The sequence below is a fragment of the Tursiops truncatus genome, chromosome 2 (genome assembly GCF_011762595.2).
Source record: "Tursiops truncatus isolate mTurTru1 chromosome 2, mTurTru1.mat.Y, whole genome shotgun sequence".
In the NCBI taxonomy this organism is placed as follows: Eukaryota; Metazoa; Chordata; class Mammalia; order Artiodactyla; family Delphinidae; genus Tursiops; species Tursiops truncatus.
The window spans coordinates 138,279,852-138,302,210 of NC_047035.1; the positions used below are offsets into that span (position 1 = coordinate 138,279,852).

The 22,359-nt window shown below is 46.9% G+C and overlaps 1 long non-coding RNA gene across 1 annotated transcript; it reads left to right on the plus strand.

Annotated features, from left to right (window-relative positions):
- The first annotated feature begins 8,801 nt into the window (after nt 1-8,801).
- On the plus strand, nt 8,802-21,381 carry LOC141278064 (uncharacterized). The gene is made up of 3 exons (XR_012330283.1): nt 8,802-9,390; nt 14,206-14,348; nt 16,680-21,381. It is a non-coding gene; the product is annotated as an uncharacterized lncRNA (long non-coding RNA).
- Nucleotides 21,382-22,359: the final 978 nt, after the last annotated feature.

The window sequence follows — 22,359 nt, forward strand, 5'->3', positions numbered from 1 at the left end:
GCTTTTTGATTTTTTAACTGTTGGCTTCAGAAAATATGCTAAACCTTATTCATAATAAGAAAAATGCAAATTACGAGTACCATGTTTCAGTTATCAGATTGGCAAGTATCAAATTATTAGCGCACTGTTAGTGCGAGGCTACGGGAACAGGCTCAAGGGAGAAAATGTAAACTGGTTCAAGTTATCAAGAGAGCTGTGTGGTAGTATCTATGAAAACGACAAATGCTGAGACAGTAAGACCTAGCAATTCCACTTACAGGAATTCACTCTACCAAAACTGACACGTATAAAATGACATACACAACGATATCATAGTATATCATAGCGGCATCCTTTGAAATGGTAAGAGACTAAAAAAAAAAAAGGAATCAGCATACTTTTTCTGTAAAGGGCCACATAGAAAATACTTGAGGATTTTCAGGCCATAAAGTCTCTGGGGCAACTATTCACCTCGGCCCTTGTAGCAGGAAAGCACCTCAATATTCCAGGAAATGAGCATAGCAGTTGCTCAAGGGGAAGGTAAGCAGGGTGTCAGGGTGGGAAGAGACTTGCTTGTCATGGTTGACTCTTTCCTAAATGATTCTTTTTTATCGTGTGCAGGTATTACATATTTACAAAAAATAATAATTTTAATAATAGTGTTCTAGTCAGACTAGACAAAGGAAAAAAAAAAAAAAAGAGCAGCCAGATATCCCCCCTACCAGGTATGTTGATACCTAAGTTGGGACTAGAGTCAGACATAACTACTGGCAGGAGGCCCTTCTTAAAACTATTCAGAAGGAAAATCACTACCTATGATCAACTCAATAGCCACAGAAAACGCATTTGGTAAAAAACCCCTTCATGATAAAACAATCAACAAACCAGGAGTAAAAGGGAGCTTTCTCACCTGATATAGAATATCTATGAAAAACTCACAACTAATATCATGCTTAATGGTGAAAGACTGAATGTTTCCCCTACAATCAGCAACAAGATAAAGAGATCTGCTCTCACCCCTTCTATTCAACACTGCAATGAACGTTCTAGCCAGGACAATTAGGCAAGAAGTAGAAATAAAAGACATCGAGGTTGGAAAGGAAGAAGTAACACTATCTCTGTCTGTATTCACAGATGACACACTCATATATAGAAAAATCTAAAGAATCCACACACCAAAAAAAAAAAAGTCTATTAAAACCAATAAATGAGTTGAGCGAGGTCACAGGATACAAGGTTAGTGTACAAAAATCTTGTGTAGTTTTTACACGGGAAATGAACAATACAAAAATGTGATTAGAGTTCAGTGGGATGGTATCTCCTTGGCCTGAATACTTTCTTACCCAGTACTAGATAATTTCAGGTCTTAGTTAGTGCTGCAAAGACAACACAACAATATGATGTGATTTGAATAAGGAGGAGGAAAGGGGGACATGTTTAAACAGGGTGGCCCAGAAAGGCCTCTTTAAAAAGGTAATTTTCACACTGACCCTGAATAAGAAGCCAGCCTTAGAAGGATCTGAGGAAGCAAAAGCTCTGAGAAAGGAACAGAACAGAGAGCTCAGAAATTGACCACAATATATACACCGACATGGTCAACTGAATTTTGACAAAGGTGCCATGGCAATACAATGGAAAAAGGATGGTTCTTTCAATTAATGGTACTGGAAGAATCAGATGTCTATATGCCAAAAACATAATAAAAACAAAGTTAAACTTCACATCTTATACAAAATTTAACTCAAAATGGATCATAGACCTAACTCCAAGACAGAAAACTATAAAACTTCTAGAAGAAAGTCTGCATGACTTCTGTTTGGGTGATGAGCTTGAAATGCAATACTAAAAGCAGGATCCATGAAAGAAAAATTGATAAGTTGGACTTTATCAAAAGTAAACAGTTTGCTCTGTGAAAACACTGTTAAGAGAATTAAAGACAAGCCTCACACTAAGAAAACATTTGCAAATCACATATGTTGTAAAGAACATGTATCCGGAATAAAGAACTGTTAAAACTCAAAAATAAGAAAACGCACAATCCAGCTTTTTAAATGGGCAAAAAATCTAAACTGACAAAGGAGGTAAATGGATGGTAAATAAGCATATGAAGAGATGCTCAACGTAATTTTTCACTAAGAAAATAAAAATGCAAACAACCATTTAATACCACTGCAGACCTACTGGAATGGCTAAAATCCAACAAAACTTCATCATACCAAATGCTGACAATGATGCAGAGCAATAGGAACTCTCATTCACTGCCCATGAGGATGCAAGATAGTACAGCCATTTTGGAAGACAGTTTGGTGGTTTCTTATAAAGTTTAATATAGACTTACCATATGACCCAGGAGCAGTTACACTCTAGATGCTTACCCAAGTGAATTAAAACATATGTCAACATGAAAACCTGTACACAAATGTTTACAGCAGCTTCATTCATAGTCATCAAAAACTGGAAGCAACCAAGATGTCCTTCAATAGGTGAATTGGCAAACTGTGGTGTAACCATATGATGGAATAGTATCTGTGATAAAAAGTACTGAGATATTGATTCACACGACAACACGGGTGAATCTTAAACGCATTTTGCTAAGATAGAGAAGACAGACCAAAAAAGCTAAATGTTATATGATTTCATTCACATAACGTTCTGGGAAAAGTAAAACTATAGGGATGAAAAATGGATGAGTGGTTGCCAGGGGTTTGGGGAAGCAGGAGTGGTTAACCGCAAAAGGGAAGTACGGGGGAGTTTTTAGGTGATGGAATATTCTGTATAATACTAGGATGGTAGATACATGATGCTACCCAACTGCCAAATCCATAGACACTATAGCACAAAGAGTGAAATTTAACATATGCAAATTTTAAAAAATCAACCGGGATGCTGGGGGGCACCAGATTGTGACAAAAGAATCTAACTTTATTGCAAATGTATGACAAAACGTCAGTGCGAGTTGTTGTTATATGAGGAGAGAAGTGGAGTGGAGAGGAACTGACCTAGGTAACTTTGGAAAACAGTGTTTTGACTGGAAACTATAAGGCTAAAGACAAACGGAACTGTACATAATCCCTGAAACCTAGTCAGTAAAGTCAATAAAAGTCACTAAAATTGTTTTTCATGGGGATTCTGGTTAACACGCGCATGTATGCTGGGGCTTAAACAAGTAAGTAAATGGATGGTTGATGGTAGGAGTCAGACTTCTCACTGTTGGAGAAGGAAGTTATAGATAAGCAAGGGAGGAGGCTGGAATAATCCACATGGTACTACAGTAATCAGAGATACCAGTAGGACTTCGTGTTTAACTTAACCTAGATACAGACGGGTAGGTACAGAAATTATTATAGATATGTGTGTATACAAGGGTTATAATACATATGTTTATTTCCTAGCTCTGTCTGCTGAGAGGGACTAGAAACAGTGACACCCCAGTAGCAATGAGCACCTCAGTGTTCAGACCTTGGTCTCCAATACCATTCGCCAATAAAAGGGATGAGAGTTCCTTGGAGAAATGGCTGTTTCTAGGACAGGGAGAATGTAAGATGAGCCTGGAGCATCCAGAAAGTGCTCAAATGCTCTCCAATGACAGCAGCTATGTATGCATTGGGAGACAGATTGGTGTTGTAGGCAGTGGGCTCCCTGTGACTGGAGAGATTTAAGCAAAGGGCATGTGTCAGGGGGACAGTGTTTGAGAGGCACAGTGAGGACAGGTGATCTCTGAGGTCTACGTTCTCTCAGAGATGCTGGTTTACAATTACGTATTTGTCAACACTGCCCAACTCCATCCAGGTGGAGAGGAAGGAAGAGTTTGCCTGGTCCAGCCCCTCTTCTTCTGCTCTCCAGCTTCTGTGAATGCAGGCATCACATGGGCTGGAGCAGAATAGCACAGCAGTCCATTCCTCACACTCTCCAAATGCACACCCCCTTTCCAAGACCACATGCTCAAAGCACACATCATGATCTATGAGCAAATATCTCAGCCCAGGGAATGAACAACCTCCTTTTGTCTTTAAGCCAAAGGCCAAGGGCCAGGGGCCAGCGCTGGAGAATAAATATGCTTTCAGTTTAAAAATGTAAAAGTGTTTTCTCTCTGAAACCAAATGGGTGGGCCAAATTCTGAGGTTCCTTTATGTGATTTTCCTCACTTCTGTTGGGACTTCTGTTGACCACTGTGCTCACTAATTTCCCTGGTGACTTCCTCCACCCTAACTAATTTCCCCTTCTCTGAACTCCTGAAGCTCTGACGCTCAGAGCAGCCAATGGTCTCCTGTGCACAGTTGAGTGGCGCCCTGTGATGCCTCCCCACCTGGTTTGTCTGCTCCTCTGAGACGGGCAGTTGGGTGTTTTACAGAAGATTTAGACCTGGGACCTGGATTTGAGCCCCAGCTTCGCATCTTAGCTGCCTGGTAACTCTACCAAGCTGCTAATCAGGCACATTTATTTTCTTCATTCAAAGTTTGCTTCCTTTCCTCCTTCCCAGGAGGTCAGTGGCATGAAAGGAAGTTGCCTTGCTGGTCCAGAGCAGTTCTACGAGTGAGCATCTTGTGTGGAAAAGAAATACACCCACACCGGGGTTGGGGATTTGGTCTGCAGAGCAGAAAGGACGTGGAAGAAATGCCTTGGAAAGATCTATTTTTAAAGGGCTTTGCTCAAAGCCAGCCGGACATCTGGACAACCCATCTCTTGCCTGCGTCCAGAGCAAGGCCATTTCCGGAAGAATATCAAGTCCTTTCTTGGAAATCAACCTAGGGATGGTTGGGCAGATGGTTGGCAGAGCCCCAGGTTGGGCAGGGTCAAGGGGTGGTTAGTAAAGCACAGGCCCAGGAGGGTTTGTCACAGGCTAACCTCACCCCCCCACCCCCAAGCAACACTCTCTCATCCTCCAGCTGAAAGGACCTCCCTTTAAGGGTAGGGGTTCCTTGTCTCTGACCTGTCTTCTTTCTCCTACTGCTGCCCCCTTTTCAAGTCAGCAGCCCCAGGAGAATTTGTCAGACACTCATTTTGCCATTTCTTCCAAGAAAAAGTCAACCCTCTTGTTAAAAAAAATGAGACAACAGGTCCAAAATGGAATCACTTGTGTTAAAGCCCCATTTTAGCAAACCAAGACTTAATACCTAACCCAATTGCAGTTACAACCTCCCCCAGGAATGTAATCTTTAACCAACCTGAAATTACCTGGTCAGCACTAATGAGATATTCCGTTCCCCTTAGGAGGGCAACCTTGCCTGAAACAATGCATTTTTTGCTAATAATTTCCTTTTTCTGCCCCCTCTCTGCCTTTAAAAATCTTTCCTTTTCTCCAGCTCAGCAGAGCTCCTTTCTACTTGCTACCTGGGATGCTGCCCAATTTATGAATCGTTCAGTAAAGCTAATTAGATCTTTAAAATTTACTTGGTTGAGTTTTGTTATTTAACTCTCAATGAACTGAGTAGCAGACTTAAAATTTCTGATTGCTTGCTCCAAACCTACTACTCTGTAGCTCTGGCCCCAAAACCTCTTAGCACTCAACTCCCAAGTCCTAGCAGATGTCAGATGAACTTTTGTAAAGTTGCCAAGTGAAGAAGTTGGTCTACCCAGTCTTTGCCAGATTCTAAGTATGCTGCTGAGCCCAGAGGGACCCCAGCTTGGCTGTATGGGGCAACCTTCTCACCAGAGAGGGGAATTTGGACCACACCTCCTGCCCCAATCCCCGGTGTCACACGTGCTTTGCCATCAATCAACATCCTCCCTACCTAATCCCTACTGTGTTCATTCAGTCATTCAAAAATATTTATTGAGCAACTGCGAAGCCAGGTGGTGTGAGGGCCCATTCAGAACCTCAGAGTTGGTATAGAGATTATTTTAAGCTGAAGACATCTGAAACTCAGTAGATGCAGAAAGAAGCCTTCTTGGAGCTTCCCGATATGACTAAAAGCAGAAAATTTTGAGAAATGAGGATTGCCATAAATGCCCTCTTTGGGGTGGGTCTGCTCCCAGGAAGAGACCAAGAGTAAACCTACCATAAACCCCTCTCTGGAGGAGTTTTAGGGCTCTGAAGAAGAGAGAAAGACCACTCACACCTTTTCAGACAATATTATCACCAACATTCTTATGTCCCCTTAGTTCTCCTAGAGAAACCTATTCCTTCCATAGAAGCCTTTTCTCCCTCTACCCTTTCCCTTGCTAAGTTAATACACAACCCCTAATTGTAACCCCCCTTTGAGTTACTCACCACTGAGCACTCCTGTGTGTAAATAAATTCTTGTTAATCTGTCTTTTGTCAGTTTAATTCACAGGCTCTCAGAAACAGATCATAAGAGGATAGAGGAAAAGTTTTTTTCCTTGTCATCAATGGTTTGTAATGAATCTTGTTTTACCCTCCAGTTCTCAACAAGACCTAGAGCTCCTAAAGCCCTTACCTAGCACTGCCAATCTCTTGATCCTAAAACATTAAATCCTTCTCAGGGGACCCTTGTGGGGGGGTGTGTGTGTGCCAGTTCCTAGCCTTGCACCCCTCCCACCCTCACTCTCCAAGTGTTTGCTAACCTCAGCTGAGGAACTCCCTGAGACACAGGCCTGGAGCCGGAATCTACTCCTTCCCCAGCATTTCCACAGGTCTAAGCTATTTGTCTTTCTAGAATTAAGATTCTAGAGTCTATTTGTCTTTCTAGAATCTAGAATACTGATTAATGCCCTGGGGACTCCTGACAGTGTGGTGGCCTTTGGCTGGGGAAGATTTGGCCCACCAAGCCCAGACCCCTTCAAGGTCTCACGAGCAAGGCGACTTGCAGAAAAGCCTCTTCATTTTCCCATTAATTCAGTGCATCATTGCTGAATCAGATACTCCCAGGTTTCCAAAGGGCAAACATTCGTTCTCAGAAATAGCACCACCCAACCCTTAAGGAGGACAAAACAATGTCCCTGAGGACCCTCAGATACTGAGTTAGAACTTCACACCACCCCGCCCCCAGCCCCTTGGGCTGCCAGGATGCGAAAGCAAGCGTCCCAGCCAGAACAGACTCCTTAAAGGCTGCACTCAGCTACACACACAAAGAGCCGGCTGGAGCTCTGAAGTGACCGCTTGTAAAGGCGCAATTGCATCCTTAACGGAGGGTGGCCCTCCTCCTCCTTCGCTCCTCTATCTCGGGGGTGGAGCGGGGTGGGGGGGGGTAGGGGGGAGATCGTTCTTCCGGTGATCTTTGTGTTTGGGAATGTAAAGCTGAGATGTCCTAAGGCATCCAGGAAGTTGGCAATAAAGCTCCTGAGAGCCATTTGATCCATACAGATAGATGTGAAAATCATCAGCTCTAAGGTGGCAACCCAGGATGTGAAAATGTGGACGTTCACTTGGGGGCAAATGCAGGAAGAAGGCAGAACCTGCGTGCTTTCACCTGCCCAGCTCTGCAAAGATGCTCTCCCTCACCTCAGCCCAGCTTCCCCAGATACTTGGAGAAGAAGGGGCAGGAGGAAATTAAGAGGTTTTGAGTGCCTGCTGGCCTCAAGGCAACATTAGCACACGAGAAGTCCATGGAATTGAGTCCTCCAAAGTGAGATGGAACCTGTGGCTCTGCCATTTTTGTGGTGGGGTAACCAGGACCAGCTACATGATGCGCGGGGTCTAGTAGCCTGCAGGAGGCCCCGTCAGATTCATCAAGGTGAGAGTCAGCTGTTCAGGCAGACCTTTCGCATCACCTCTAAACTTGACTTTGCTGCCTTATTATATTTACTAAAAGAACTCTTTTCTACTAGGAGGGGAGGGACTCCTCAAATTACTAGCCACAGTTGATCCAGATTACTTATCCACCCTTGCAAAGTGACCCTGGAAAGTTACAGATGATTCACTGAATTCTCCATCCTCACGCTGAGCATTTAGTAACTGCCAGGCTGGTGCTGAGTGCCAAAGGGACATAAAGGTGACCAGAAGGGGCTCAAAGCCAAGTGGGAAAGCAAGCTTATCCAAGGCTAACAAGGCAGATGGAGACAGGGACCCCGTGACACACTCTAGCAAAGACCACGGTGGCTCTCAGAGACCGGACAAACAGCTGGAATCGCACACCGCACACTCCATGCCTGTCTCCATAAGGCCTCCCGGCTGCAGCTCTAAAGCCTTTCAACGCCAGGGATCTCAGCAGAACTCTGAGAACCCATTTCCTCTTTGAAGTAGCAAGTGGATGCCCACTAGTTGCCAGACCTCCCTGATGAATGTGGAGGGAGGAGTGTCTCAAAGCCCTCCCCCTTCAGCCTTAGCACTGGCACCTGGCTCCTGTGTCCTCAGAGTGACAGTCCCCAGATGGCTTCCCCAGCACTTCCGAGAGAATTCTTGCAAACCTGCTGTCCTGCCATCCCCCCTCCCCGCACCAGAGAATCGACAGGCTCTTTCTTGCCCACACCAATCACCCTGACCATTTTCCCCACTGATGCTACTGAAATCTCCTGCCTGCGTGACCTCAAGCTGCCACCAGCAGCCCCTTGAAGTGGGCTTGGACCACATCGTGCTGCTCAGTTGTCAGGGGGCAGGCCCTATACTCCAAACACTGGATGCCCCTCCTTGCCATCCCTCAAAGGACAGACTCACTGCTGAAGACGCCTAGGGGTATGTCTCCCTAATGCCAGTTTAAGGACTCGCTTCCCCCGGGGGCGAGTGTGGGCCCCAGGCAACACAAAGCCCTCTCCTCTCCCCACCCTCCAGCAGGCCCCCTATTTCTGCTCTTCCAGCCAAACTTCCCCCACAGAGACTCGGGCTGTGGCCTGCCCCCGTCCCCGCTTCATCTGGCCTCCCCCGCAGCCATCAGGTCTCCTCATTGTGCCCATTTCACAGTTGGGAGGACAACCCAGACAGACCTCCCACCTGCTGTTTGCTTGGGCACACAGCTGCGGGTGTTTTGCTTGGAAGCCCAGGCTCTGAGGGCAAAACGAATAGATCCTGGTTTGCGACATTGGCTCTCCTGGGAAGAAACCTCATCAGAACCGTCAGCGGTGGGCAGCTCCCAGCCTCCAGCCCGGCCACCCTCCCTCAGCCAGCGAGCTTGGACGGGAGCAGGCTCCCTGGGAAGCAAGTGCACAGGAAGGAAGCCGCCTGCAGCCTCCCAGGGGACCTTTCAGACTGAGTGTTGTTGAGGAGCAGAGAGCCTGGGGGACAGCAGGTGACAGAGAGGCCACCAATGGGGCTCTTTGTAGGGAAAAGCAGAGAAACACACTTAACTACCAACGACATTTCCTCATCAGCCAGGCTAGCCAGCTCTCTCTGGCCTCCTACCCCCATGCCAACCCCAGAAGTCCGCTTGGCGCAGACCATGGGCACGGAGAGTTCCTTCCCAGCACAGCAATTAGATCCAGACATGGAGCAGATGCACATTCCCAGGGAGGCCAGGTCCCCAGGCCTTGGCAGGGATCCCCGCGGCTGCCCATCGCCGGCAAGGCCATCAAAAGGAGGTAAGGCGTGGGAGCCGGGCCGTTGGAGGGACCACCACAGGACCCGCCGAACTGCCATCAGGTCTTGGCAGGAAGAGAAAACGTTTTTGCTCTTATAGAGAGCAGAGAGAAAGGCAGCGTGGCCGGACAGGCCAACTTCTGCCAGTCTTCAGGGGGAGGAGAACAAAACCCTTTTATCTCCAGGTCCTAGAACCTTCTGCCAGGCTGGGCCACTGGTTGGTTCTTTCCCAGCTCTCTTGGCACCGGGACGTATGGCAATCAGAGCTGCCCAGGCCCATTGAGGAAAAGCCCTGAATAGGCACACCCAGGAGGCCCAGGCCAGTGGATGCTCCCTCCCAGAATCAGCACAGGCTTTGCATTCAAAGAGACCTGATTAGCCATCCAGGCTCCGTAACCCCGGGAATCTCAGGGTCCTCTCATTTAAAATAATGAGGGGAGGGTATATTGCAAAGTAAAGGAGGCGAGGTGCAGACTGCATGGCTAGTGTGACACCACTGGAGAAGGCGGGGGAGGGGACATGATATTTACACACGTTTGCTTGTGTGTGCATGAAGCGACTCTGGAAGGATAAACAAAAAGTTGCCGCCAGGAAAGGAAATTGGGTGGCTGAGGATCAGGGGAGGGAGGGAGACTTTTCAGAGTGTACTTTTTGGAACTTTAAAGTTTTGAATTGTTTCAATTACTATATATTAAAAAATAGAATTTGAATTAGAAAACAACACCCAAGGGTAGCAGTGAGTACCTCGCTGGATTGCTGTGAGGATAAAGTGAGTTAACATAAATAAAATGCCAGCAGGATGCCCAGTGCGTGACAGGAAGTGGTGTTAAGAGTGTGGGGTTTACAAAGCACACGCACGCACACACACACGCATGTGCACTGGCTCGCACTGCTGAACAAGGAACGGTGCAGAGCAGGCACGGGTGGGACCCTGAGGTCCAGAAGGGACCTGTCCAAGGTCTCACAGCTAAAAGTGATGGATGGCAGTTCTTGGACTGGAATCCTGTTCCCAGGGGCCTTGGGAACCTTTGTAGAAACTAGAAAAACTATTAAGATCTTTGGAGACACCGGCACCAAGTAAAAGTCAGACCCTTCCATGATGACCTGGCTTTCAAGGTCGGCCTTCAGAAGAGCAAGGGGCCCAGACCCTGGCTGAACAAGGCAGGACTTTGGGCTGGGGCCTAATGGCAATGAGGTTGGATCCAGAATCTAGCCTCCTGACAGACCAGGTTCACCCCAGAGGCCCATTTGCAGAGGGAACACATTTCTATCTGTGGTTTCTCCTCCCAACTCCAAGCTCGGCATCAGCTGGAGATGAACCTTTTCAAAATGCCCACACTCCCTTCCCCACTTCTCCACTGACATTGCATGCCCAGTTAGTTCTAGCCATTCAGCTGTGCCTTGGGGACATCAAGAGGTCTAAGGCACCTCTTAGAGCTTCTAGCTTAATCTGAAGATAGGTCAGGAACAAAGAGGTTAAACGCAGACTAGTATATGTTCTTGGAGTCCTGGCCCTGCCGCTTCCCAGCTATGTGGCCTCAAGTCAGATACTACACTGCATTCAGCTTCCACTTCCTTGTCTGGAAAACGGATTTGATAAAAGCAGCTGCCTGGCTTGTTTTGAGGATTAAATGAGATAATCCATAGAAGGCATGTAAACTGTCCAGAGGAAGCACCTGACCCATAGCTCTATCAGCTACTATTGTTTTGCAAGAGAGAAGGGGAGAAGAGGCATTTCAAGACAGAGAGGACCAAAGGTTGGATGAGTGGTGTAAGTCTACACTGTACAGTTGGGATTCCCAGGGGTGATCTAGCCCCATGAGGAAGTAGATCTTAAATTGAGCCTTGAAGCAGAGAAAAAAAGGAGAGGGCCTTCCACAAAGGAGGATCAGTGACAGCAAAGATATGAGTTGAGAATGAGTTTGGTGTATTCGGCTGGGGAGACCAAGGCAGCAGGCTCTGTCTTTGGGGAATTGGCCCCTCATCCTCCAGATGAGAGTACTGGGGTCTAAAGCCAGCCTCTGCAGTCCTCCCCTAGCAGCATCCAGGATGGGCCAGAGGTCACCCAGAATTCTTGCTCGCAACTCATTGGTGTCAGTTTACCTCTTCCCTTTGGGTCCAGCTGCTCAAATTCAGAGTCAGGATATTCCATTCCCACTCCTGGGCAAGACCAAGGCAATGGGTTCAGGTGGCCTGATCCTGTGCCCACTGCCCTTGCATTGACTTTACCCCACGCAGGAGCATGGCTTCACAGTGGTCAGACTCTTCCCTGGTTGAGCAGTCAATAAAACTGAGCAACATCTTTTCACAAGAATTACATGCTCCTTATCAGGACTTTAGAAAATATGGAAGCATTTTAAGAAGGAAAGAAACAATATCTTAATCCTCTAACCAAGAAGGAAACACATCATCATTCGGCCGCCTGTGTTCTTTTCATCTTTGTCCTATGGATGCAATTTTGACAAAGTTAAAAATTGTGCCCTGTGTGATAGGCAGCCTTCTAAAATGGCCCTCATTGACCCCCACCTCTGGGTGGTCACACCCTTGTGTAATCTCCTCCGCTTGGGTGTGCACTGGATCTGGTGACTTGCTTATAATGAATATAGTATGACAAAAGTGATAGAATGTCATTTTCTTTTTATTTATTTATTTATTTTACTTTGGCCGCACCACTCGGCTTGTGGGATCTCAGCTCCCCAACCAGGGATTGAACCCACACCTCAGCAGTGAAAGCATGGAGTCCTAACCACTGGACCGCCAGGCAATTCCCAGAATGTCATTTTCAAGATTAGGTTATAAAGGACTGAATTGCATCTTGCTGGCATTCTCTCTCTCTGGCTCTTCTCATATGCTTGCCCTGATAGAGAGGGCCACCCAGCAAGGAACTGAGGGCAGCCTCATCCCAACAGCCTTGAGGTCCTGAATCCTGCCGACAGCCATGTGAGTGAGCTTGGAAGCAGATCCTGCCACGGTTGAGTCTTTGGATGAAACCACAGCCCTGATTGACACTTTGTAGCTTCTTAAGAAACTCAGAAGCAGAGGACACAGCTAAGCTGTGCTCAGATTCCCAACCCACACAAACTGTGGGATAATAAATGTTTGTGTTGTTTTAAGCCACAATGTTTTATAATAATGTGTTATGCCTTGATACATAACTAATAAACTACATATATAATTTTATAAACTATTTTTAAAGCCTAAACTAATGATGTAAGTATTCTCCTATGTTATCATAACTCTGTAAACATCACATCTGCTTGTTGTCCAATTCTTCATCCATGATTTGTTTAGCCATTCTGCTATTGTGGAACATTTGAATTATTTTCCAGTTTTTACTCTGTAGTTGACATTTTTATGCATAAAGCATCATCCTTAAGATGATTTCTTCAGAGCAGATTACCGTAAGAATGATTGGGTCCAAGAGTATGACACAGGGGCTTCCCTGGTGGCGCAGTGGTTGACAGTCCGCCTGCCGATGCAGGGGACACGGGTTCGTGCCCCGGTCCGGGAAGGTCGCACATGCCGCGGAACGGCTGGGCCCGTGAGCCATGGCCGCTGAGCCTACGCATCCAGAGCCTGTGCTCCGCAACAGGAGAGGCCGCAACAGTGAGAGGCCCGCGTACCGCAAAAAAAAAAAAAAAAAAAAAAAAAAAAAAGAGTATGACACAAGGACTTCCCTGATGGTCCAGTGGTTAAGACTTCATCTTCCAGTGCAGTGGGTGATGGTTCGATCTCTGGTTGGGGAGCTAAGATCCGACATACCTCATGCCCAAAAAAGAAAAATAAAACATAAAACAGAAGCAATATTGTAACAAATTCAATAAAGACTTTAAAAATGGTCCACATCAAAAAAAAATCTTAAAAACTAAAAAGAATATGATACATATCGTTTAACAAGATGAGTTCTGATAAACTCACCACCCTATCTCTTTAAGGTACAGTTTATTCTCTTTTAAACCCTGGATCTTGACAAAGTTGCCGTAAGTTCAGACTGAGACCCAAGGTTTTGGTTGGGGTTACAAGTTAAGGTCTTAGAGAAGCCATAAAACAAGAGGTTCAGGTTCAGTTGTTGTTTTGTTTTGTTTTTCAAGAGCACTTGGTACTGAAGATGACCCAAGGTCACCTTCTAGGTTCTGTTTACCACAAACTCCTGCTGTATGTCTCAGCAAACCAGTGTCTTAGGGTTCCCATCTACTGCTGTGTGACCTCGGGCAAATTACTTAACCTCTCTGTGCCTCAATGTCAGATACAAAAGTGGGGAGTAAAAATAACTTGTACATCACAGGGTTGTTGTGAGAATTAAATGATTTAAAATATGTAAAGTGCTTAGAACAGTACTGGCACATACTCAATGCACATACTCGATGCTACGTGTGTGTGTTCTCATTTGCAGGGAAGCGCAGTGTGATGGTGAAGAGTCAGGCAGAGCTGGCTTTATATTCCCCCTTTGCTGATTACAGGCTGTGTGACCTTGGGCAAATAGCCTCTTGTAGATTTAATTTCTGCATTTGCAAAGCTAACAAAGCTTTGCGACCCTTCATTTGTCAAGGTTCTGGACCTAATTTTGTATTTATTATTATATAATTGCAATTTAATTTTTTAAAGAGGGCCCCCCAAATTTATAAGCTTCAGAGCCTCACAAACCTGGATCCATGCCTAAGAAGAGCAACAAAGTAATAGCTCGCACAGCATGGGGTGGTCGTAAAGATTAACAAGGTAATGTGTTAAATGACTTAAAATCAAGTCTGACAATAGAAAGCCCTGACTGTGTGTAGCAGCTGCTTCCAATTTCCATTTGGAAATTCCTTGAATTTCAGCCTCGTCCTCCCCCAAGAACAAAGCCACCACAACTGAACACAGCTGGAGGCCGCATTTCCGGCCAGGGCCTCATGCCTGGCCTGCCAAGGAGATGAGCAGACAAGAGTGAGGTTCCTGAATCAGCCGGCCTCGGGCGTACCAGGTCAGAACTCACCCTCTGTCCCTGGGCAGTGTGGGCTGAATGTCCTCACTGTCCCAAAGGCCCTCAAAGCAGCAGCCCCAGACCTGGGCCCTGATAGAAGAGCTCCTCGGAGCATCTCCCTGTGACCAGATGTTCCATGATGCTGGGGGACCTGACCTGAGTCCAGAGGTCGACTGAAATTCTGGGTCAATCCCTGGTTCCCTGGGAAGGGGTGTCCTCTGGGGATAGAAGCGTGGGCCACCACATCCTTTCCAAAACTGCAGAGCCCTCCCTAGTCTCAAAGTAAGGCCCGAAGGGGTCTGTGGCCCAGCACACCCTGGACTGCAGTTCACACCACCTAGCAAACAAGATCATAGCTAACCCTTATATAATAGTCGCTAACTCACCGAGCACTTGGCAAGAGTTCTGTTTTTTAAGTGTGGTATTAGTTTCCTGTGACTGCACAAATAAATAAATAAATAAATATAAATAACAAGCCACAAACTTGGTGGTTTAAAACAACAGAAATTTATTCTCTCACAGTTCTGGAAGCCAGAATGCAAAATCAAGGTGTTGGTTGGGCCACGCTCCCTCCAAAGGCTCAAGGTTGAGAGTGCATCCTCGCCTCTCCCGGCTTCTGGTGGCTCCAGGCATTCCTTGGGTTGTGGCTGCATCACTGCAAGCTCTGCCTCCATGTTCACATGGCTTTTTCCCTGTGTGTTGCTGCCTCTTCTGTCTCTTATAAGGACACTTGTTATTGGATTTAGGGCCCCTGTGGATAATCAGGGATGATCTCATCTTAAGATCCTTACCTTAAATACATCTGCAAAGACCCTTTTTCCAAATAAGGTCACATTCACAGGTTCTGGGGGTTAGGACGTGCACATGTATATTACATGTATTAAGGCTTATCAACCTCACGACAACCCTGTGAAGATGTGCTTATTTTTCTAGATGGAGAACGCAGGCACAGACAGTTTAAGGAAGCTGACCCAGATCACACAGCTAGGAGGTGGTGCAGACCACATTTGAACCCAGATGTTAGCAATCACTATACTATGTTACCTCTCCTGTAGGTCCCAGGACCTCAGACACATGATCCTCTGACAGTGATTGAGGGGCAGGGACATAATAAGCCAAAGCTTGTGAAATAACCTCGCAACCCCATACACACCTAGACATTTTTATTGAACAACTGAAGTCATATTAAAATGGACAATGTAGGTAGCCATGGGCAGGGGTTCAAATAAAAGGGTAAGTGTCCTTTCATTCACATTTTTTATCCAGAACAGTGCCTAGAATATAATAAGCACTAAATGCATGCTAACTGTTACCATTATTGTTGTCCAAACTCCCAGGAGCCAGAGGCAGGCCCATGGGGGAGATAGTCTCTTACTGGCCTGTGACTGCACAAATAAATAAATAAAAATAACAAGCCACAAACTTGGTGGTTTAAAACAACAGAAATTTATGCATACTGCATACTCTGCTAGCAGTATGACCTGGCACCCCTGTCCTGAAACGTGGCTTGGTATCACTCTACGTGTATTCTATGGGGAACTGACATTAAAATTAGGATTCGAACTACATATCAAAAATCAAACCAGGATTCTTCAATAAGTTAAGCCGAGAAATATCATACAATCCAGCAATCCCACTCCTAGATATATTCCCCAAAGAATGGAAAACAGGGATTCAAACAAAGACACGTACACAGATGTTCATAGCAGCACTATTCACCGTAGAGGTGGAATACAGCCCAAATGTTTATCACCTGATAAATGGATAAACAAAATGTGGTATATTCACGCAATGGAATATTATTCAGCGATAAAAGGAAGTGTAGTACTGATACACGCTGAAACATAGATGACCCTTAGAAATACTATGCTAAGTGAAAGAAGCCAGTCGCGAGTAGCCACGTATTGTATGAGTCTGTTTATATGAACTATCCAGAACAGGAAAATCCACAGAGAAAAAGAGCAGATGAGTGGTTGTCAGGGACTAGGGGACAGGGGAATGAGGAGTGGCTCCTTAAGAGATAAAATGTTTCCATTCGGAGTGAAGAAATGTTCTGGAACTAGACAGTGGTGATGGTTGCACAACATTGTGAATGTACTAACTCCTACCGAGCTGAACACCTTAAAATAGTGAATCTTATGTTATGCATATTTTACCAAAACAAACAAAAAATATCAAACCAGAATCACAATTCTGCTCCTTCAACTCAGAAGTGTAATTGGTGGCTATGCCTTTCCAAGCCTAGATGACAGGACCCTACCTTGCTTTTCTTTTTTGTAAACATCCAAATGACTTATTTTTCTTTTCTTTTTCTTTCTTTTCTTTTTTAAGAAAGTCATGGAATGAAGAACCAAAGAAGGTCAGCGTCACTCATAGTAAAACCCCTGGTGATAACACAAGACAATAATGAGGAGGTTTGAGAGCAGAAGTAAACAACAGTAAAAGGAACAATGGCTGATGGAATGTGGGAGGGGAGGACGCAGGAGAGGGGCGGCCCAACAGCGAGTCAGCCTGGAGGCTCAGCATCCCTCCACCCGCCGTCCCCTAGTGGAGGCTGGGCTCACAAGAGGGACACGCCTGGTAAACTGGTCAGGATCCAAGGGTCCCTGGAATCCCTTCCTGCACCTGTTCTCTCCCTCCCTATGGCTCCTCCTCCACTTCCAGCCTCCCTTGCTCAAGAATCCAGCCTCTTGCCATCCTAAACCAGAGCCTGCATGAAGAACCCATCTCTCCCGAAGTCAGGCATTTCACACCCAGCTCTGTCCACCCCTCCTGCTTGTGTGGTCCCTTCCAAGCATGCCCACCTGATCTCCAGCTGCACCCACACTTTCTAGACCAAAGAGATCCCCCAAAAGTAAAGATTCCAACCCAGCGATGCTGGGTGAGACACTGGGCACTGACACCTGGGCTCACATCCCCCTCTCCCTTGTGTGACCTTGATGGTGTGACCTTGGTGAGTCACATACATTTCTCTCTCAGCGCCATAAAATGGAGGAAGTGACACCACCTGGCCCACCTTACCTGAGTGCCATGAAGATGAAGTGAGTTGCTGTGTGGGAAAGTGTCTTGCAAATGAAAAGGTGTGTGACAAAGACACATTGTGGTAATAGATTCCCAGCCTGACGTGACACATCCACCTCCCGCAGTGACCTGGAAATACTCGGGGACCCTCTCCTGTACCCCGGGTGTGTCTGTACTTCCCAGGCCACGGCTCAGCGAGGCTTCCTCAGTGCCTGGTTGGACAGTGTCTGGAGCACATCCTCTGACAGCCAGCTCCATGGGACCCAGCTCCCCAACTCCTCCTGACTTCCTGCTGATACCCAGCCCCAGGACCAGAGCCACCCAAGAGGCAGCTCTCTGATGGCACAGACCCAGGCAGGGCTGAGTGTCCCCACAGAGAGAGAGAGCCGCTTCCCAAAGAAAGGGCTCAGAATTGCTGTCTTGGGACTTCCCTGGTGGCACAGTGGTTAAGAGTCCACCTGCCAATGCAGGGGGCACAAATTCAAGCCCTGGTCCAGGAAGATCCCACATGCCACGAAGTAACTAAGCCTGTGCACCACAACTACGGAGCCCGTGTGCCACAACTACTGAAGCCCTCCTGCTCTAGGGCCCGCATGCTGCAACTACTGAGCCCACGTACTGCAACTACTGGAGCCCGTGCTCTGCAACAAGAGAAGCCACCGCAATGAGAAGCCTGCGCACGGCACGCAGAGTAGCTCCGCTCGCCATAACTAGAGAAAGCCTGCATACAGCCACGAAGATCCAAAGCAGCCAAAAATAAATAAAAAATATTTTTTAATTCTTAAAAAAAAAAAGAATCCCTGTCTCACACAATGCTTCAAAGAATAAAAAAAGGGGTTCTATGGTTGGAAAAGAAATTCTGCCAACCCAGGTCTAACCTTCCCCTCTTTCCCTTCCTGACCCATCAAGGAAACACACCAAAACCTGTGGAATTTGGACAACACAGTGGCTAAGGGCATAGTTGGTGGTGTTTTTTTCTTTTTTTCGGTACGCGGGCCTCTCACTGTTGTGGCCTCTCCTGTTGCAGAGCGCAGGCTCCGGACGCGCAGGCTCAGTGGCCATGGCTCACGGGCCTAGCCGCTCCGCGGCATTTGGGATCTTCCCGGACTGGGGCACGAACCCGTGTCCTCTGCATCGGCAGGCGGACTCTGAACCACTGCGCCACCAGGGAAGCCCGGTGTTGGGTTTTTTTAAGGCAATTTTCATACACACACAGTGAAGTGAATAGTAAAATTAAACCCTTTGGATATATCATCCACTTTCAACAATTATCAACATTTAAGAACTTGGGAAAGCAGGGATCTGGGAATCAAGTCGATGTTGGAATCCCAGTCTAACCACAAATTAATGCTGGGACCCAGGGCGAGTTGTTCAATCTCTCTGAGCCTGTTTCTTCATGCATTAAGTGGAACTATTACCTCACACCTAAAGGGATTGTTCCGGAGTAAATGAAATAAGGTAGCTCTAAGGCACTAGCCGAATGCTCCCCCACTCCTACTCCCAAGGTAAGCGCTCAATCAATAGTGATAATCATTGCTAGAGGTAATGTGATATAGGCTGAGTGTGGGTTCTGGAGCCTGACTGTCAGGGTTCAAATCTCAACTCTCACTGCCTTCTAGCTGTGTGACCTTAGACAAGTTCCTGACCCTCTCTGTGCCCCAGTGTTTTCATAGCAGTATCTACGTTATGGGCGTTTTGTTAGGTAAGTACATTTAGAGCATTGGGAATAGTGCTTGGCAGGTAGTAAGGGCTCAATAAAGATAGGCTTTGTTACTGTTAACACAACCTGTTGAATTTTATTTAATTTGGCATTTCCTACATTCCATTCCCACCTGTACGCATTCACCTTCTGAAGTGGAATCTCAGAGCACCAGCTTTGGGAAAGTCTGGATGAAGGAAATAGAAGTAAAGTCTCAGAGTCTCACTTCCCCCAGACCACAACATTGACACTTCTGCCATTTCCCCACCAGAAATGCCAGACCCATAGGCCCAGGAGTTAGTGTGCTGATTTGCTTGTTGGGTATGTGGGTCATAGATTATTCACAGGACATCCAAAAATGCTTTTCCATTGAGTTGACACAATCTTGAAAAGCTGGAGTCACAATCAGGAGAGGCATCACGGTGCCCTTCCCCACCACTAGGTAAACAAAAGGAGGACTCTCAGATCTTGAAGACCTCTACACTGCTGCCTGGTCCTTCACTGGGAGCCCTGTCGCCTGGAAGTCCTGGAGTGGGATCCGTGGATGAGTCCACCTTGTTATTCTTCTCTCATTGAGCAAACACAGACCCAGTACCCACTGGATGCTGGGTCCCCAGGGTGACAGGATGCAGCAGGCTCAGTTTTCCCTGGGAGACCTCAGGCTGGTCATGTACCATATCTGGGCTTTCTTTTTTCAATAGGCTGCACCCAGATGATACCCAGCGTCCCTTCCAATCTTACTTTTTATGATTATATAATTCTGCTTTTGATCTGAAATTCTATTCTAACAATCTGATTCTTTTACCAAAATAAGGGGCAGGGGTGAGGGGGAAACGATAGAGAAATCGGGGCCTGTGGCTTCCAAAGAGTGCGGTTCTCCTCTCCATCTGCGTCTGCCCATAGCACCAACTGCATCCAGATGTTTACAGCAGTCCAAACCACAGCACTTCCTGAGGTTTCAGACAGTGTGGCCAGCTCATCCTTTCTGTCCCCTCACTTTGTTTATCAGGGAAAAAAACACCCAAAAGGATCCTACCACCAGGGTCCCAGACAGACTGAACCCATAACCCCAGGGAGGGCAGTGCCCTAAGCCCAGGCCAGAGGGAAATCCCAGTAGACCCAGGAGGGCTGGGCCTCCTTTCTGACACCCTGGCCAGAATATCAGGAACTGGAAAGAGAGCCCTCTGCCCAAGTTCTGACCCTTTCACCCAGTGCCTGTGAGTTAGGCTGGGACCTGGGACCTGGGACCCTTCGCTGCAGTGCTTGCACCTGGACAAACATCTCCTTGAGCAACAAAACACAAAGAACTATAAGGGGCTAAAAATCACAGTATACATGCACAGTTAGGGCAAATTATGAACGAGATACAGAAAGGCCAAAACCCAGCTGCCGTTTGTGAGGTGCTGAGAGCAAAAGCTGGGTCCTGTGCGTGATCCCTGCACACAGCACCACAAAGAGGGTGGGCAGACCCCCTAAGCTGTCCCTCCAGCCAGACCCACTGATCCGCCTCTACCGTCACCCCATTTAAGGGACCAGCTAATCCCCCTCCCTCCAGGGAGCAAGCAAGGGTCCTGTTGCTTGTTTTCTCTCCCTCGTGCTGCAGCCAGAGTCCCAGTAAAGACTTGCCTAAATTTCTCATCTGGCTTATCAATTTCTATTGGTTAAAGAGTCCAAGGACCCGGGTCAGTAACACCTGGTTTTATTATGTGCTCCCTCCCACGGACTCCCTGGCGTAAAACGATTTTCTTCACTGTCAGCTGTGTTGGTTAAATTATGCTGTTAAAGAGGCCAGTTGTAACTCTGAGAAGCAAGAGGACTGGGCCTGGGATACTGTGCTGTGGTTCCCATTATCTACTGCCCTCCCTTCCTGTGAAAGGATTGTTATCCCCACCATGAAGGGAAGAGGATACCTTCCCCACCACAGTGTCAGACGCGGCCTTGTGACTTAGCACCGCCCGTGAGATGGGAGTGCAAGTGGCTGATGCCACCTCCGAGCAGGGCCCTGAAGGGCCATTGCATGTTTTTTGCAGCAACCTTGCTCTTTTTTTTTTGTCGTGGGAATACCAGGCTCCAGATAGGAGATCCTCCTTCAGCGTGGGTCCTGGAATGAGCAGTCACATGGACAGAGCTGTAGCCACGGACATGTAACGTGAGTGAGGAACAAGCCATGGCTGTTCCAAGCCACTGAGATGTGGGTGTGGTTTGTTACTGCATCATAACCCAGTGGAAGCTGACTAACCCAGCAGTGTTCCCCCAAGGTGGTGTTATGGCTTGCCTATTGGCCTATCCTTCCTACTCCTATTAAAATTCAAACACCGGAAATAATCTGAGTCTCCATTCCATCATTATCCAACATCCAGTTGGAAAGCACTGATGCTGGAAAAGCATCAGGGCTTCTGTGAAACCAACTAACCGGCGTTCAAATCAACAGGAGCTAAACCTCAGGAAACTGCTTGACTATCATTCAAAATGGTGAGTCATGTGAAGACACTGCTGTTTTCCACTCCACGTGATTCTCTGCTGCCTTAAAATAGAAACACAAAATCTGCTTGTTCTATTCCCCACCTTACCTACAATGATGGTTAATTTTATGTGTCTACCTGGCTAGGGTAGAGTATCCAGTATTTAATCAGACATGAATCTAGGAGTTGCTGTGAAGCTATCGGCTTGGCCAAAAAGTTCGTTTGGGTTTCCGTAACGACGTATGGCAAACCCGAACGAACTTTTTGGCCAGCCCAATATTTTGTAGACATGATTAACTAGAGTCAGTTGACTTTTAGTAAAGGAGATGATCCTCCATCCTGTGAGTCAGCTCCAGTCAATCAGTTGAATGTCGTAGGAGCAAAATCTGTTTCCTGGGTAAGAAAAACTTCTGCGGCACCAGTTTCCAGCCTGCCAGCTGTCCTAGAAATTTCAGACCCATCAACCCATTCCTTAAAAGAAATCCCGGGCTTCCCTGGTGGCACAGTGGTTGAGAGTCTGCCTGCCGTTGCAGGGTACACGGGTTTGTGCCCCGGTCCGGAAAGATCCCAAATGCCGCGGAGCGGCTGGGCCCGTGAGCCATGGCCGCTGAGCCTGCGCGTCCAGAGCCTGTGCTCCGCAATGGGAAAGGCCACAGCAGTGAGAGGCCCGCGTACCCCCCCAAAAAAAAAAAGAAATCCCTCTCTCTGCCACCCTGTTCCTGTCCAACCAGAACCAATCCAGGTTTTCCTGGATTCCCAGATCTGAGCCATCCTCACTATCTGTGGGGCTGCTGGGACTGAGGCCCCTGGTTCACATTAGGGATGGGAG